This window comes from Trichosurus vulpecula, chromosome 3 (assembly GCF_011100635.1).
Source record: "Trichosurus vulpecula isolate mTriVul1 chromosome 3, mTriVul1.pri, whole genome shotgun sequence".
Lineage (NCBI taxonomy): Eukaryota > Metazoa > Chordata > Mammalia > Diprotodontia > Phalangeridae > Trichosurus > Trichosurus vulpecula.
In genome coordinates this window covers 119,480,517-119,497,144 of record NC_050575.1, presented here as the reverse complement: position 1 = coordinate 119,497,144, position 16,628 = coordinate 119,480,517, and positions in this window count along the sequence as shown.

The following is a 16,628-nucleotide window of genomic DNA, read 5'->3' as shown; positions in this document are numbered from 1 at the left end:
TTTTGATGGCCAGAAGCTGCCCACTAGATTTCTTTCTTTCACTCTCTCTCCTTCCTTCCTTCCTTTCCTTGTTTCACAAAACCTTAAACCTAGTTCACTCTGAAGCTCATAGATTGGACCACAATAGATCCCTGTCAAAGCTCCACTTAATGGCTGTATTTTGGACCCTCCTGCCTTAGAGTAAATGTCAATAGCAACTGTTTCTCTTTGGAACAGCAAACCTGAGAGTCTTCCCCTCCCAGTTTAATTTTTTTTTTCTAATTAAAGGAGCCATCCCTTGACTGACTTCTTAAAGAGGCCTAACTGAATGGACTTTACCTCCCTCTAAGTGAGTACAGGAAAAGGCCTTAGCCTAAAAAGGCCAGGGTCTCCCATTGCATCCTGGGTCATCTCCAGTCCTCCTGATGATTATCTGGTCACTAGACCCAGATGGCTCTGGAGGATAAAACAAAGCTGGTGACCTTACATAGCCCTCCCTCACTCAAATTCAACTGCAAGTCATGTCATCATTTCCCTGATGTCATGGTCCTCTTCAAAAACAAAGGACAAAAACAACAACATAACTTGTATTTCTATCCCTAGTACTTAGCACAGAACCTAGAACGTAATAAACTCTTAACAAATTCTTGTTGCCTTGTTTTTTTTTCCCTTCTCCCTCTATATTCTCTGCCTTGTCCAGCTTGTTCACATCTATGACTTCAGCTGACATCTCCATAAAAACAACTCCCGAATCTTTATTTTTATGTCTTCTGAGTTTCAGACTTACATCTTCAATTTTATGTACGACATTCCCACCTGAAGGTCTCACTAGCACCTCCAACTCATTGTGCTTACCTGCTCCTCCTTGTGACTTCACTATTTCTGTCTTTGGCATCACCATTCATCCTTCCTCCCATATTTGGAAACTTGGAGTTATTTCTGATTCTTACTTTTCATATGCAAACAATTGCCACAGTCTCTGAATTATAACTCTGAAATATCTCTTACAATTTTTTTCTTTCTCTTTCTCCTCAATGCCACTGCTCCAATGCCTACTGGAACCACCACCCACCTAAAAGCCTTCATTATGCTACCAAAACATGTGTGTACATACACACATGTATATGCATATACATGTTTACATGTATTTACACATATGCTCATACATTCATATATAGATTTGTTCATGTCACTCTTCTGTTATACAAATTTTCAGTGGCTCCCTCTGGTCTACTCAATAACATTTAAGTTAATTTATTTAGTATTCAAGCACTTTTATAATCTGATGTCAAGTTACAAGTCTAGCCTTATCTAAAGCTAAAACTTTCTGGACACCCTACATTCCAGCCAGAATAGACTACTGTTTGTCCCCAAAATACATGCTGTGCTCTCCTGACTTTGCTCAGACTGTTTTATATGACAATAAGTGAGATGTAGCATGATGGGGTGGAAAGACCCCCAGATCTAGAGTCAGGACCCTAGCTTTATTACTTGGCTAAGTCACTCCATTAACTTAGCCACTCTGAGCTTCAGTTTCTCCAGTAAAATGAGGAAGTTGAACTAGATAACCTCTTGGGTACCTTCTAACTCTAACTCTGTGACCTAATGACATCAATTCTGATGCCTTCATTTAATTAATGATTATACATTGCTCCTCCCTACCACCTTCTGACTGTTAGTCATATTCATTTTTTAAAGTCCAACTCAAATACTACCATCTTCATGAAGCCTTCCCTTGTCTCATGGTTGATAATGGCCTTCCTGTTCAAACTTCATATAGTGCTTTGCTTTCTTAATTTCTAATGTGGAAAAGAGAGATTGTGCACTGTCTCTCTGTTAGACTCTAATTTCCCTGAGGGCAGATGCCATGTCTCCTCCAAACTTTTCCTCTCTCTTTATACCTGCATGTGATAACTACTTAAATATGTGTTCAATGAGTGAATGGTATACCAGAGAGGTGCACCACAAGTGCCTCATATCAGAGCTAAGATAAACAAATACTATTCCATTATCTCTGCCCTGAATGAGAATAGTGCTTCAATCAGTGAAGTGCCCTAGGCCAGATCTGTAATTTGATCTCATCTCTGCATGGAGGAAATAAAGAAAGCTGAAAAGTGTTTGGGAAATAAGTGGAGGACTGGACATAACCTTTTTTGCTTTATAGAGCAGAGAAAATTAGTTTTTCCTTGTGTACACTGCTACATTCAAAGAAGCTTCCTATATCAGGGTTCTTCTCACTGACCTCCCCACCAGCTTTCTCAAGAGGTCAAATGAATTGCTTTCAACCAAACTCACTGCATAGTGTAACTACTTAGGCTGGCTCCCTGAGCAGAAGGGCATTGACTCAGCTGTCATGAAAGAAGGTATTCCTTACAAAAGCAGAAATAGAGGTCTATTGGAATCATAAGGTCAGAGAATTGGAAACAGCCTTTAAATCATCCAATTCAGATACCTTTTTTCTATATTTGAAAACTAAAGCCCAGATAGGTAAAGAATTTACCTTAAGTCATACTCCTGGTAAGGAACTTCAGAAAATTGCTGATAGATTCCATCAATAACATACATATGTATGTATCAATAGATGTATGGGGAAGAGAGTGTCCATTGAGAAAAACAATGCTGGTTATGGTCATGGTCATGATGATGATGGTATCAATGTTGATTATAATCAATGTTCAACTATATTTCCATAGTGTTTTAAAGATTACCAACTTTTTTTCTTACAACAATCCTGTGAGTTAGCTATGGTTTACATTACTAACCCCATTTTATAAGTGCAGAAACAGAAACTCAAAGAGGTCACTGGCAGGTCACCCTGCCAATAACATAATGAAATGGGAAATCACGAATGCTTAAAACTCTCCAATTCTTAGTTGCCCTTCCTCAATCTCCATGTTGGACTCTGAGAACAACTTACAATCTCTTTACTGACTGAAAAATTTCTAGTGTGTTTTCCCAAGTCATCTGGGTTTTCCCCCCTCTATTAAACAATCTGCCACTTCATCTTGGAAGAATTAAATATTTTTATAACGAATATCATGATGGTGACAGGTGCCAGATTGATAGCTCTAGAGGAAGAAATTTGAAGTCCTCCCCCTCCCCTGTCTCTCTGCACTGAGATGACAGGGAGAAGAGTTATGTATGTTGAAGGATTTATCACCAAGCTGTCCAGGGGCACCCCTTCAGACCCTGGAAAATGATTTAAAAATAGACACAATCTGGAAGCCTTTCAGTGCCAAAAATGAGGCCTCTGTCATTTGTTTTTTAACCCTTCTTTATCTGTAGTAGAGAGAAAGGGGAGTTTGTGTTCCACTAAGATTGGTGTTTTCACAAAGTAGAAGTTTATCCTTGTCACTCTCCCACCTCACTTCCTATATTCTTTACTATACTCTCCAAGCTTCCCATATAACCAGGGTATTCAAGTTTGATGCATGTATTACCTTTTATTTGGCCTCTTTCCTGGGTTTCCCTCCTCCAGTCCATCCTCCTGCAGTTCACCCTGAACATTTTGTTTGAGTTTTAGCTCTTGGCCTGTGCACGGTTCTAAAGTGGCTGCAGCTCAAGGTCTTTCAATGGCTCCCCATTGCGTACCAAACATGTCTCAGATTCCCTAGTTTTCAGGCACTCCGCAAATGGGCACCAGCTTATATTTCTAGCATTATTTTTTATTACTTTACTTCACAAACACTGTGCCCCAGTCAAATCAGAATACTTATTGTTGGGAAAATGGAGATATTAAATATATACTAAAGAGGTGACTTGTAACGATGGTGCTGAACAAGGACTCAAATTTTACTTCTCAAGTTTAGCAGAAGATGTGACAGCTAATAGAGTTCTAGTGCCTCCAACTCCACTTACAGATCCCCTCTGAGTTGCCCATACTCTCTCTGGTTCTCTCTTCATTCCCTCATCATCCCCTTTGGGTTCCCTATGACATTTAAAAATTGTGATCTCCCGGGAATGGGGAACTTTCACTGAGCCAGGCCCTTGGAGACAGATGAGCTCCATCTCTGGTGATGACACTAATAAGATTTACTACATGACTGAGGATTGCAATTGGCGGTGATAACTAGAGAATTACCCTGATAAATATTTGATAGGATTTTGAGAGCAATAATAGATTTCTTTTTAGCCCACAGTTTCCATCAGGAAAGAGCAAGAGGAGAGACACTGAAAAGCAATGTAATTGCAACATAATTCTTCCTGGGGGAGATTATGGTTGTCCAACTGTGGATCAATTTCCCAGCAGGTATTGGGAAGTGTCAGATTGGACAATGAGTCACTAGTTCCCACTGCATCAATTGAATTTACCCCAGAAAATGATTCCATAAAACCTGCTAGGTAAAAGAAAAGCAAACCCTAAACTTTATTATCCCAAATTAGCTGTGTGTTCACAGATAACCTGTAGAACAGTAATTCCCTATACACACATACATATACATATATAATACATATGCATATGTGTATATGTACATGTATGAATGTGTGTGTGCATCCATCTAAAGGATTATTTTAAAATTTTGAAAATAATTCTAAAAAATATCTGATCATGTATTTCCTTCTTTCCAGAAAATCTTCCCTGACTTATAAAATCAAAGTATCTCAGAATTGGAAGGAACCTGAAAGGTCCACTTCATAACTTGATTCTTTAGTAGCAATCCCACATACCTTAAACAGTCCCCAAAATGGTTTTCCAGCATCAACTCAAGTATGGTCACAGGATCATAGCCTTAGAGCTAGAAGGGATTTTTGAGGTTATCTAGTACAATTTTATTTCATGTATAAGGAAGCAAAAGTATAAAATGAGTGATTCATTATACAGACTGCACCAGTACAAAGTGGCTGAACTAGGATTTGAACCCAGGTCCTCTGATTCATTTTGAACTCTATCTCTTCAAGTGTACTTTAACATTTTTTAGATAATTCTTATTGCTGGGATCCACCTTGTTCTGTGAAGCTAAAATCTGCCACTGTGTACCTTCTCTTTTGTCTACTTTCTTGTTCTTCCCTTTGAGGGTTAATAAAAACAATTCATTCATATAGCTCTTTAATGTATACATAGGGCTTTCTTCTCAACAGCTGTGTGGTAGGTTATACAGGTATGATTATATCCATTTTATTTTTAGGGTTATATATGTACAATCATGTTAAATAGATTTCTACATTAGTCATGTTGTAAAAAAAAAAGAATCAGAACACAAGAACAAAACCATGAGAAAGAAAAAAAACAAAGTGAAAATAGTATGCTTCAATCTACATTCAGATTCCATAGTCTTTTTTCTGGATGTGGTATCATTTTCCATCATGAGTCTTTTGGAATTATCTTGGATCATCTCATTGCAGAGAACAGCTAAGTTCTTCAAGGCTGATCATTGTGTATTGTTGATGTTAAGGTGTACAATGTTTTCCTGGTTCTGCTCACTTCACTTAGCATCAGTTCATGAAATTTTTCCAGATTTGCCTGAAATCTGCCTGCTCATCATTGCTTATAGCACAATAGTATGCCATTACATTCATATGCCACAACTTGTTCTTTCATTCCCCAACTGATGAGCATCCTCTCAATTTCCATTTTTTTGTCACCACAAAAAGAGCTACTATAAATTTTTTCATACATGTGGGTCTTTTTCCCTTTTTTATAATCTCTCTGGAATACAGACCTGGTAGTGGTATTGCCAGATCAAAATGTATGCATAGTTTTATTGCCTTTTAGGAATAATTCCAAACTGATCTCTAGAATGTTTGGATTAGTTTACAACTCCACCAACAATACACTAGTTTCCCAATTTTTCCACATCTTCTCTAACATTTATGTATATGTGTGTATACATATATACATGTATGTATGTGTGTGTGTAAATATATATATATATGTATATTTTTTTTCTGTCATATTAGCCACTCTGAGAGGTATGAGGTGGTACCTCAGAGTTGTTTTAATTAGCATTTCTCTAATCAATAGTGATTTAGAGCATTTTTTCATATAACTATATATAGCTTGAATTTCTTCACCTGAAAACAGCCTGTTCATATCCTTTGGCCATTTATCAATTGGGGAATGACTTATATTCCTATAAGTTTGACTCCGTTCTCTACATGTTTGAGAAATGAGGCTTTTATCAGAAACGCTGTAAAAATTATTTCCCATCTTTCTATTTTCCTTCTAATCTTTGCTGCATTGGTTTTGTTTGTGCAAAAACTATTTTATGTGATAAAATTATCCATTTTGCATTTCATGATGTTCTCTATCTCTTGTTTGGTCATAAATTCTTCGGTTCTTCATGGATCTGAGAGGTAAACTATTCTTTGCTCTCCTAAATTGTCAGCCTTATCTTGGTATAAAGTTTAACATGTTGGTCTGTGCCTTTTTTTTCTGCCATGCTGTGTTCCAATTTTCCCAGAAGTTTTTGTCAAATAGTGAGTTCTTACTGCAGAAGCTGGAGTTTTAGTTTTTTTTGCGCAATAGATTACTATAGTCATTTACTACTATGTCTTGTGTACCTAACCTATTCCACTGATCCGTCACTCTATTTCTTAGACAGTACCAAATAGTTTTGATGAATGCCTCCTTATCATATAGTTTTTAGACCTGGTACATCTAGGCCACCTTCCTTTGCATTTTTTTCATTGATTCCCTTGATATTCTTGACCCAGATGAATTTTGTTCTATGAAATACTTTGGTAGTTTGATTGGTATGTCACTGAATAAGTAAATTAGCTTAGATAAAATTGTTATTTTTATTATATTAGATCAGACTACCCATAAGCAATTGACAGTTTTCCAGTTGTTTAGATCTGGCTTCATTTGTGTGAAAAGTGTTTGGCAATTGTGTTCACACATTTCCTAGGTTTGTCTTGGCAGGTAGATCCCAAATATTTTATATTGTCTACAGTTATTTTAAATGCAGTTTCTCTTTTTATCTCTTGCTACTGGGCTTTGTTGGTCAAATAAAGAAATGCTGATGATATTGTAGGTTTATTGTATATCTTGTCCTTTTGATATAGTTGTTAATTGTTTCAATTAGCTTTTTTAGTTGATTCTCTAAATATACCATCATATCATCTGTAAGACTGATGGTTTTGTTTCCTCATTGCCTGTTCTAATTCCTTCAATTTCTCTTTCTTCTTTTATTGCTAAAGCTAATGTTTCTAGTAAAATATTGAATAATAGTTGTGAGCATCCTTGTTTTACCCCTGATCTTATTGAGAATGCTCCCAGTTTCTCCATATTACATATAATGCTTGTTAATGATTTTAGAAAGACACTGGTTATCATTTTAAGGAAAACTCCATTTATTCCTATGCTCTCTAGTGTTTTTAATAGGAATGGGTGCTGAATTTTATCAAAAGCTTTTTTCTACATCTATTGAGATGATATAATTTCTGTTGGTTTTGTTTTTGATATGGTCAATTTTACTGATAGTTTTTCTAATAATGAACCAGCCAGCCCTGCATTCCTGGTATAAATCACACCTGTTCATAGTGTATTATCCCAGTGATAAAATTCTGTAATACCTTTGTTAATATTTTATTTAAATTTTTTGCATCAATATTCATTAGGGAAGTTGGTCTATAATCTTCTTTATCAGTCTTGTCTCTTCCTGGATTGGGTATAAGCACCATATTTGGGTCATAAAATGAATTGGGTAGGATTTCTTTTTTGCCTATTTTTTCCAAATAGTTTATATAGTAATGGAATTAATTGTTCTTCATAGGTTTTGTAGTTTTCAATGGTAAATCCATTTGACCTTGGAGATTTTTTCATAGGTAGTTCATTGATGACTTGTTCAATTTCTTTTTTTTTTCTAAAATGGGGCTATTTAAGTATTTTATTTCCTCCTCTATTAATCCGGGCAGTATATAATTTTTGTAAATATTCATCCATTTCACTTAGATTGTCAGATTTGTTGGCCTGCACCTGAGCAAAATAACTCCTAATAATCATTTGATTTCCTCTTCATTGGTAGTGAATTCACTTTTCATCTTTGATACTAGCAATTTGGTTTTCTTTTTTCTTTGTTTTTTAATCAAATTAACCAGTTTTTTTTTTATCTTTATCCTATAAAAGCAGCTCTTAGGTTTATTTATTAGTTCAATATTTTTCTTTATTTTAATTCTATTAATCTTTCCTTTGTTTTTTAGAATTTCTAATTTCGTATTTAATTGGGGATTTTTAATTTGTTGATTTTTTCTGGCTTTTTTTAGTTGCATGCCGAATTCATTGATCTCCTCTTTTTCTATTCTATTCATGTAAGCATTTAGAAATATAAAATCTGCCCTAAGAACTGCATTGGCTGCATTCCATAAGTTTTGGCATGTTGTCTCATTATTGTCTTTCTCTTTGATGAAATTATTGATTGTTTCTGTGATTTGTTGTTTGACCCACTCATTCTTTAGAATTAGTCTACTTACTTTCCAATTAATTTTTAGTCTTTCCATGGCCCTTTATGACACACAATTTTTATTGCATCATGATTTGAAAATGATGCATTTAATTCTTCTGCCTTTTTTCAATTGTAAGGTTTTTATGACATAATACATGATCAATTTTTGTGTAGGTACCATATTCTTCTGAGAAAAAAAAATATATTCCTTTAGATCCCCATTCAATTTTCTCCAGAAAGGTATCATATTTTTTTCCTAAAATTCAATTCACATCCTGTAATGGCAAGTAAAGTGGGACTTTTTGCTGTTTTTTATTTTTGCTTTTGGAATGTTTCTCAACACTAAGGTAATCAAGTGCCTTTGATTGAGTCTTGCCTTTATTTGAATCAATTATCTTTGATTGAATCAAGAATCTTTGATGACCTGCTTAAGTCACAAGAATTTGAGTCACATGGTTGTGATGCCCTTTCACCCTGAAGAAGTATATGTATACTCTGAGGTTAGCATTTTGCTTCAGGGCTCACTCATCAGAAGAGTGTTCATGTGATTTGACCAGACAAAACTCTACATGGCCTTTAAGGAGACCCCTGCACCTGGCTTTGAAAACCCATATGCTGGTGCTTCTCTACCTGGTAACTATGTATGTATTGCTACAGACAGACAGTTAGAAGCCCTGTCTGCTGATTTTTGTTATTTGCTCTGTTTACGTAATTTCTCCTTGTAATTTCTGTTTGCATTTTCTCTGAAGTTCAGGGTGCTGACTTCTCCCCCTGAACTAAGTGAATGATATATGTATGTTTAATTAAAATGAGATTGTAAACCCCTTGAACTTGATTTTCTTAGAAAAGCAGATCAAGGAATTGGTGGTAACTGCCCTCCTGTGTGCTGGTGTTGTTGGCCTTACACCTCCACAGCAGCTGCTAGTACCATTGGTGTTACACCTCCTTAACTTCTCTCTTGTTTATTTTGTGGTTATATTTATCTAGTTCTGAGAGGTGGAGGTTGAGTTCCCCAACTACTATAGTTTTGTTGTCTATTTTTTCCTATAACTCACTTAATTTCTCCTCTACAAATATAAGTGCTATACCACTTGATTCATCTATGTTTAGTATTGATATTACTTCATTGTCTATGGTACCTTTTAGTAAGATGTAGTTTCTTTCCTTATCTCTCTTAATTAGATCTACTTTTGCTGTTACTTTTTTCTGAGATCAGGATTGCCACCTCTTCTTCTTCCTCTTCCTCTTCTTCTTCACTTCAGCTGAAGCATAGCATATTCTGTTCCAGTCTTTTACCCTTATTGTGAATGTATCTCTCTGCTTCAAATATGTTTCTTTTAAACAACATATTGTAGGATTCTGATTTTTGATCCACTCTGCTATCCACTTCCATTTTATGAGAGAGTTCACCCCATTCACATTCAGTTATAATTACTGTGTATTTCTCTATACCATATTTCCCCCTGTTTATACTTTTTATTTCTCCTTTAACCCTATCATTTCTCAGTAGTGTTTTGCTTCTTACCACCACTTCCCTCAACCTCTCCCTTCTATCAGGTCCCCTCTTTTCTTTCCTCTATTTCTGCCCTACCCTTCTGTCCTCCCTTCTATCAGTCCCCCCCTCCCTTTTATTTCCCCTTTCCCCTCTTACTTTCCTATAGTGCAAGATAAATTTCTATACCCAACTGAGTACATTTTTTATTCCTTCTTCAAGCCAAATCTGATGAGAGTGAGGTTCAAATAATGTTAACCCCCTCTCTTCCTTCCTTCTAGGTCTTTCGTACCTCTTCATGTGATATAATTTATCTTATTCTGCATCATCATTTCCTCTTCTCCCAATACAGTCCTTTTTTACCTCTTATTTTTTATATCACATTAAAGTCAGCTTATACCCACACCCTCTGCCTATGTAAACTCATTCTAATTGACCTAATGGAGATACAGTCCTCAAGAGTTACAAGAATCATCTTCCTATGTAGGGATGGAAACAATTTAATCTCATTGAATAACATGCCTATTTTGTTTTGTTTTTCTTTCCTATTTGCCTTTTTATACTTCTATTGAATCTTGTATTTGAAGATCATATTTTCTGTTCAGCTCTGGTCTCTTCTTTAGGAAGGTTTAAAAGTCTTCTATTTTGTTGAATATTCATTTTTTTACCCTGAAAGATTATACTCAATTTTGCTGGGTAATTGATTCCTAGTTGTAATCCAAGCTCCTTTACCTTCCAGAATATCACATTCCAAGCTCTTGAATCCTTTTATGTAGAAGCTGCTAACTCCTGTGTAATCCTTACTTCATATTTGAATTATTTCTTTCTGGCTGCTTGGAGCATTTTCTCCTTGACCTGATAATTCTGGAATTTGGCTACAACATTCCTTGGAGTTTTCATTTTGAGATCTTTTTCAGAAGGTGATTGGGGGATTCTTTTAATGGCTATTTTACTGTCTGGTTCTAGGACCTGCGGGCAGTTTTCCTTGATAATTTCTTAAAAGATGCTGTCCAGGGTCTTTTTTATCATGGCTTTCAAGAAGTCCAATAATTCTTAAATTATCTCTCTTGAATCTGTTTTCCAGGTCAAGAGTTTTTTTTCAATAAGGTATTTTATATTTTCTTCTTTTTTATTCTGTTGATTTTGTTTGATTAATTCTTGATGTCTCATAGAGTCATTAGCTTCTACTTGCCTTATTCTGATTTTTAAGGAATTATTTTCTCCAGTTAGCTTTTATACCTCCTTTCTTCTTTGGCCAATTCTACTTTTTAAAAGGTTGTTTTCTTCAGTGGATATTTTTTTCCATTTTAGCAATTCTATTGTTTAAGGAGTTGTTTTCTCAGTCAATTTTTGTACTTCTTTTTCCAAGCTTTTGACTCTTTTTTTCATAATTCTGCATAAGTGTCCTTTCTTATCCCAATTTTTCTTCTACTTCTCTAACTTTATTTTTAAAATTCTTTTTGAGCTCTTCCAAGAGGACTTTTTGGGCTTGAGACCAGTTCATATAACCCTTTTTTGGCTTCTTGTGTAGGCATTTTGACATTGTTATTCCCTTCTGAATTTGTGTTTGGATATTCACTGTTGCCATAGTAGCTTTCTATGGTCAGGGCTCTTTTTGGGGTTTTTGCTCATTTTTTTTTTAGAGTTGAGCTCTGCTCCTGGGGCACAAGGGGCACTGTTCCAAGCTTCTTGTGCTGAAGGCCAAGGGCCTGGTCAGTAGCTTTCCATGGTGCCAGGTGCTTGTGGCTTCTCCACTGCACTGGGGTAGCCCAGCCTAGTCACAATTGTTGGGTTGGAGTTCTGGAGCTTGCAATTTGACTTCTGTGCTGACCCTGGAGGCCTCACGGCTCTCTTGCTATGTCAGTTGCCTGCTGAGCCAGGACAGAGGGGCCTTGGTTGCTGATCTGTGCTGTGGCTAAAAGCTCATCTCTGGGTTGCCTGTAAACTCTCTGTGCTGAACTTTGCTCCCCTTTTACTCAAATAAGAGAGACCTTTCCTGAAGTCCTTCTAAGATATCTTAAGCTATCTTTTTTGTGGGTTCTGTTGCTCCAAAATCTGTTTAGAGGCTTGATTTAATGTTGTTTCTGAGGGAAATTGGGGAGAGCTCAGGCAACTTCCTGTCTTCTCTCTGATATCTTCCATTATATTCACTTTTACTGATAAAGAAACAGAGACCGAGAGTTAAGAAACTTGTGTATATCAATACAAGGCAGCTAGATGGCTCAGTGGATAGAGTGCTTGGCCTGGAGTAAGGAAGACCTGAGTTCAAACCCAGCCTCAAACAGTAGCTATATGACCCTAGGTAAGTCACTGAACTTCTGTTTGCCTTAATCCACGGAAAAGGGAAATGGCAAAATACTCCAGTATCTTTGCCAAGAAAACTCCATAGATAGCATTGACATGATATGGTCCATGGGGTCACAAAGAGGTGGATGTGACTGAATAGCAACAACAAATATGTTAACACTATTAATAAATACCCGATGTGGGATCTGAACTTTTGTTTCCTCACTCTGAGGCCAGAGTTCTTTGTACCATAATACATATCTTTACTACATGGCCAATCATAACACAGTGAATTTCTCTTGCACATGATAGATTCTTCAGACACTAAGATTTTCTCTTCATGGCCCACCATGCCCAATGTCTTCTATCCTCCAAGCTAGCTATGCCCATTTCTTTTGCCCAATGTTCCTATGAAATATTGAGCCCTCTCCTAACCATCTTCTATAGACATGTACCAGTCTGTCAATATGTTTTTTTTCTATAATGTGTCCTCAAGAAATCAATAAGTATTTATTATGCACTGTCCTAGGTCTCAAGAATAAAAGTATAAAAAATTCCTATTCATAAGAAGCATACATTCTAGGTATACTGTGATGCGATCTCTCTTATTCTGAAAACTTTACCTCTCTTAATATACCCTAGAATAGGATTAATATTTTAGCTACCTTTTTATTGCTAACTTACATTGAACCTGTAGTCCATTAAACCTCTATGGTTTGTGGCTCTTTGAGTGAATGTGTGTGTGTGTGTGTTTTAATACACATTATTGTTTGATACTTATGCTTTTTGTTCCTTTGTGTATTTGCTTTTATTTATGTGAACAACTTCTTGTACATCCCTGTATCATTTTACCATGCATCATTAGATTTGTCGATTGTTCTAATCTAGGGAGATCACTCATTTCAATTCAATTCTACTGGGAGGCCCCAATGTTGCACAGTGGATAAATTGATGGATTTTATCAGGATGAGCTGAGTTGAAATCCTGTATCAGATACTAACACATGACCCTGGACAAATCATTTAAACATTGTTATGACTAATAATGATTCAAATATCTATCAAACCTCTACTAAGGACAAGATACTTGGTAAGTGCTTGCTCAATATACAAAACCAAAAATGAAACAGTTTCTACCTTTGTATCTTGTCCTCAGGAGATATAAAAGGTGTCCATATAAGCAAATATGAAGTATGTGCAAAACAAACAAACAAACAAAAATCTAAGTAATTTCCATAGGGAGAGAGTGCTAATAATATGGGTTGCAAATCTGAAGAGGCCTCATGTAAGAGGTGGTACCTGAGCTTTGCTTTGAAGGAAAAGAGAGATTCTACAAGGCGGAGGTGAAGGAGGAGGGCATTACAGGGGTCACCACTATGCAAGCCCCATCCCTCAAAATTCAGGGCTCCAATGTGCTAGGTTTGACACTATCATCTTATGCATAAGGTAAATTTCTTTTTTTGACTCATTGTCCTTGCTCATTGCATAGTATTAGGCTTCTTTCTCAGTGGTATATCAATGGTCTATTTGATAATCATGCCATTTCTACTTCATGAAAATCATAAAACAAACATTGAGTAGCATAGGGCCAAAGAGAGAGAAACATGGTGCTTTGTTGGAGAGCTCTCTCATTTTGACCATCAATAAGTTCACTAGACACTCATTCATGGAATCTCAAATACCACCCATTGAGTGTCTAGGGAGCATGACCTGCATCAGAGTAGGGAGAATAACCACCAACCCAACTGCAGCTTCATCAGGTACTGAAGTTTAGCTTTTCATAAGTGTGTGTGTGTGTGTGTGTGTGTGTGTGTGTGTGTGTTACAAATGATCTCTGTATATATCCTTCATTTCCTAGCTCAAGTACCATTTTTTCTCCAGGAAGTCTTTCCTAATTGCTTCAGTAGAAAATTAAATTTTTCTCCCTCTAACCTTTTTGTTCACACCTATCTTACATAGTTGTCTTGTTCTACTTTGGATTCTAGTTGGTTTTTTATGTTTTTTATGTGTATCTCCCTGTATGTTATCTTCTTGTAAAAGGGATGGGCTTACTGAACAAATCATAATCTCCTTAAGGGTAGGAATTTACTTCCCCCCAATTCTTACCATTCTTTTCTGTACCTAGAAGGTACTTACTAGATACCTTTGTTAGAATACATCAAATTAAATATCAGGGGGAAATGAAATTATGAGAGGATGCTAAAGATCCCCAGAGACAGGGAATCTATATTGAAATGCTAAACTGATAACAAAAACAAAACAACCACAAAATCTCTGACAATCTTATACAGTTTTTTTGAAGCAACTTCCTCTCCTGACTGCACTCACACTCCCATTTCCCCAGCAGCCTGCTTTCTGAATGGAGATCAGCAATTTTGAATGATAGCTCTGACATTGTCACAGATTTGACAGATGACCTTCAATGAACGTCTCTGTCTCATACTTTTGCCTGATTGGACAATGGAGAGTCAGCTGACCCTTCCCTCTACTTCCCCTACAACTATCCCTTCCTTTTTCCAACCTTCCCTTTGCCCTATCCAGGAACTCTTGAGAATGCATCACCAAAAGATATCCATAAAGATGTCTAAGCATAACATCAACTACCAAAAAAAAAACCCAAACAAACAAACAAACAAAAAACCTCTAGAAGTACCTGGTGCCAAAGGACAGTTTATGGAATTCTAGAATTTTAGACATGTAAGGGACCTCGGATTTTAGCACACCTATATCTTAGCAAAAATACCTTCCACAATCAATTGACACATTTATTGTCTACCAAATACCAATACTATGTGGGATTCTGAGGATATAAAGACATAAATGGGAGGAGGAAAGGAAATAACAATTATTAAGCACCCACTAAGTGTTAGGCTCTGTGCTAAGCACTTTACAAATATTGTCTCAATTCCTTATCACAACAACCCTGTGAGGGAAGTCCTATTATTATTCCCAGTTTATAGTTTAGGAAACTGAATCAGTTAGGGTCATGAAGCTAGTAAGTATCTAAGGCCATATTTAACTTAAATTTTCCTGGCTCCAGGCCAAGTACTCTGTCCATTTCTCTCTCTCATTATGTGAAAGGAACTTGCCTTTGATGGGAGAAATGACATGTACTCATATAAGTACATGATAAACAAATATTAAATTAATAAGTTAAGGAAGGATAGGTTAAGGAAGAACTATACTAGCATTCGTGGGGATCAGGGAAAAACCTTCAGGGAAAAGATGGCACTTAAACTGAATCTGGAAAGGAGTAAGGAATTCTGTCAGGTGGAGGTAAGGAGAGTGTGCATTCCAGACATGAAGGACAGCCTGGCAAAGGCATAGAGGTGAGAGACGAAGTACTATGTAGGAGAAGCATCAAGAAGAATTGATAGTAGAGTGCGTGAAAGGGAGTAACATATGATGAAGCAGAAAGCTAGGTTGTGGCTATCGTTTCAGCTACTTTAGATGTTAAACAGAATTTATATTCTACCCTAGAGGCAATAGGGAGCCTTTGGAGTCTATTGATTAGAAGAGTGACATATTTAGACCCTATGCTTAAGGAAAATTATTTAGGAAGCTATGTGGTAGATAGATTGGAGTGGAAAAGACTTGATGCAAAAAGATCAATTAGGAGATCATTGTAATAGTCTAATCAATCAGTTGTTCTGTTAATAAACATTTATTAAGTGCTTACTATGCACCAGGCATTATTCTGAGCACTGGGGACATAAAAAGAGGCAAAAGACAGTCCCTGCCCTCAAGGGGTCCAGATGAAAGATAATAAGGACCTTAACTAAGATAATGTGAGCATTAGGAGATATGGGATTCAAGTAATGTTTTTCAGTTAAAATTGCCAGATTTGTATACCACTTAGAATTGGATGGTGAGGGAGAGGGAGAATTCAAGGATAATATCAAGAAAGACTAATAGGATGATGCTGTCCTTGATAGAAATATGGAAGTTTATGAAAGGGTTGGGTTTAAAGGAAGGATAGTAGTTCTGTTTTGGACATGTTGAATTAGAAATGTGTTATGAATGAATGAATGAATGATATATTAAATACTTACCATGTGCAAAGTACTCATGATAGAAATTTAAGACAGTCCCTGTTCTGAGTGAGATTTCATTCTAGGAGAAAGATAACACATATGGAATGTTTCAACAGCAGGTCAGGTGGAAAGGTCCCATGATGCAGCAACATAGATTATAATGCTTTTTTTTAAATATCATTGCCACTGAGATAGATCGGTTTTTTTTTAAATAAATTTCTTTATTTATTTTTAGTTTACCACACACGGTTCTACATAGTTTTGAGTTCCAGTTTTTCTCCCCACCCTCCCCCCTCCCTCCCCAAGACGGCATGAAGTCTCATTTAACTGTCATGTATAACTTCGCATTGAATTAATTTATGCACTAGTCAAGTCGTGGAGAAGAATTTTGACCAATGGAATGAATCATGAGAAAGAAGAAACAGAACCAAAAAAAAAACAAAAAAAAAAACCC